We start from the raw sequence: 3137 nt of genomic DNA on the forward strand, positions 1-3137 counted from the left end.
TTCTTCTCCAAAGTTGGTCAGTACATCTTAGAAATGCTGAGTCATGTTGTTTCAGTGATTGAAAAACGTTCCAGTGATATTTAGTGTGGTAGTCATGGCTTAAATACTGGCTAGCATATTTGGCGGATTTCTTTGGAGCTTTGTAGTTCATGAATTTGCCCCAATTTTGAACACAGATCACGTAAGGTATTTCTTCTCTTTCTTAATCCTCTGTAATTTTTTCTTAATTACTATGGAATTAAACCGTTTGTGACTTCTAATTAACAACTCTTATCTCTGTTTTGTTATGGCTTTTAAGTTCTGATCACGATGTTGATTCTTTCATCATGCATTGATTTCGATTTCTTTCTTTGCTAAACATGTTGAAAATCAGGGCTACCTCCTAAACATGTTGAGAGCTATTAATGACCCCCTCAATTTATAATCAAATCAAGTTTCTTTTGAATCATAGTGTGACTCGAGTTGTGTTTTAATTTATGTTTATCATTTAGGTTTGTATTTGCGGTTCAAGTTTTGGTGATTCTCACTAATGTTTCAGGAATTTGCCAAACACTGATGGTATAGAACCCTTTAATCTTGAATTTTCTTTTGTGTAGTAAGATTTATATGAACATTAAAGTTACATGTTTTGTGCCAAATTTTGAAGTTGAATAGCATTCCTGAAAGACATTGTTATAAAGAAGAGGGAAAAATGCTTCAATCAAGTAAATGTATTCCTGAACAGTTAATATTTGTCATTGAACTGTAGGTAGACTCGTTTGCTTACCTACCTCCTAACTCAAAGCATCACTTTGAGAGTTATGAATCTTCTACACTTGTTGTATTTGAAAAAAGGTATGTTATTCCTTCTCTTTATTTCATCCTGCATCTGTGTGTGTGTTATCAATTAACAACAAGGGCTAAAAAGTAATTTAACTTTTGTGTAGGTATGCTTACCTAGAAGATCATATTCCCGAGCCAATTGTTGGCTCCACCAATTAGCAGCCACTTCTGGATACCCCTGGAGACGTATGTACTTTTTTAACAATCAACCTAGTAGAATAAGAGTCCACTTTTTTACTATTAATTTTTTTACTGTTTCCATATTAGGTATTCCATATTAATTTTTTAACAATCAACCTAGAATAAGACAATACTGCCCTCTTGAGTCTCAAGAAAATGCAAAACCCTGCAGTGACACTGTTACCTTCAGGTTTACCAATCCAATCTACATGTCACATTCCTTAGTAACTGATTCACTAGGATCCATCAAAGGCTCTATCTTTTTGCTGAAGAGAACCGTCCCCTTTGATTACTGATAAATTGATGGTCATTCATATTTTCTTTATCTATCCCCTCAAAATGAATTGTATCTCAATTATTGCAGTTTCAAACTGAGAAAAAGCATTCAGATTGTCTGGATGTCTTAATCGAGACACACAACAGAGCCTCAGATCAAAAGATCCAGATTGGTGCTGATCCAGGTGATGGTTACACAAAGCACATTTTTAGAGGCTAGATGCAAGTAGTCTCTCTCTTTCTCTATCTCCTTTTTTTTAAATAAATTTGGTTCTCATTGTTAGCTTCCGAATAGCTTTTATTAATCCTTGTAATTATACTTTTATCTTTTTTCTATCAGATGTGCATCCTCAGTTCAGTCCTTGATAAGTGCCTAAGGCTGCTTGGTTTTGAGTCGGCAGCACCTTGCGATACCTCTTGCAAACTCAGGTATGTAGCTTTATTATTCCAAATAGCTCTTGTTTTCTAGTATTAGAAGATCATATGTCTTGATTTCATGCATAACAATAGAGAGATATTGTAGCATCTTTAATAGAGCTATGTAGCATTATAATCCTTCAAATGTGATGGAAACATATGAGGTGCAGCGAATAAGCAAAGAAAACTCTTAATCCCAATGATGTCAATAATCTTCCAGAAACTAAAAATCTTCATTGTTTGTACGATGCATGATATATTTGCATCCCATGCTATATTATTTAGATGCTTTAACTTTCATTAATTGGTTTGAATGTTGGTGTTTAGTAATTAAACTCAATTTATTCCTCTTTTTATTAACAAATTTTATTTATTCATGATCTTCAGCTATCTTCTGCTTGTGGGTGGCTTGTAATTTCAAGTGATGGAGTCTGGGATGCTCTTTCCACTGAATCAGCTCTGGAATGCAGTCGCCGATTGGCTCCGGAATCAGCAGCAGCACAAATTGTCAAAGTACGGAAACAAAAAAATGTCAAATTTGTAATAAAATATTATGCAATGGATTCTATTTTTGTATGACATTAAATTTTATGAAATGGATTATATTTTTTGTATATGATATTTTATTTTCTATTATGATGCATTAAATGCAAATTCAATTTGAAAATTAGTAAATCTATAAAAAAATATTTTTTAAACATTTAAAATTATGATACGCAAAAATGTGTGTCATCTTCATTTATGACATGGCCTTTCTTGACAGGGGCTTTCTTGATACGCATTGTGTGTCATTAACACGCGTGTCGTAAGTTACGACACGCGAATGCGTGTTGTCTTCCTTTATGACAGGGCCTTCCTTGATACGAATTGTGTGTCGTAAAGGCGTGTCGTAACTGCGCGTCGTAAATGCGCGTCGTCTCTCTTTATGACAGGGCCTTCCTTGACGCGCATTTGCGCGTCGTCTGAGCCATTTACGACGCGCAATGAGCGTCGTAAAAGGCTGTTTTTCTAGTAGTGTGGGGTCCTTGGCCCTCCTGTCCAAAAGCAAGAATGTAGTAGAAGATGAAGATCTGAACCAGGAGGACTATGATCTTACTTCAGAAGATTATGCTATGATGGTGTCCAGTCCAAAAAGGTTCATCAAGAAGAGGTTTCCTGCCAATAAAAACCGAAATTGGCAGGGAAGCTACAATTCAGAAAAGGTAAGGGGGAGCCGAAGACTGAGGAACCTAAGAAAGAGGCGAAGGTTGAAGGAGATTCTGGTGTCAAGTGCTGTTACTGTGGAGGAAAGAATCATTATTCCAAAGACTATGTTCTGAAGAAAATGGCAGAAAAGGATGAGGAGAAAGATGAAGAGGCAATCTTGATGAAAAAGCTGGAAGAGATCAAGAGAAAGAAAGCTGCTACTAATCCTTCTATGAATGCTCTTACTGTACAGGGTT

The sequence above is a fragment of the Lactuca serriola genome, chromosome 8 (genome assembly GCF_051521515.1).
Source record: "Lactuca serriola cultivar US96UC23 chromosome 8, Lser_US96UC23_V15, whole genome shotgun sequence".
NCBI classification, from domain to species: Eukaryota; Viridiplantae; Streptophyta; class Magnoliopsida; order Asterales; family Asteraceae; genus Lactuca; species Lactuca serriola.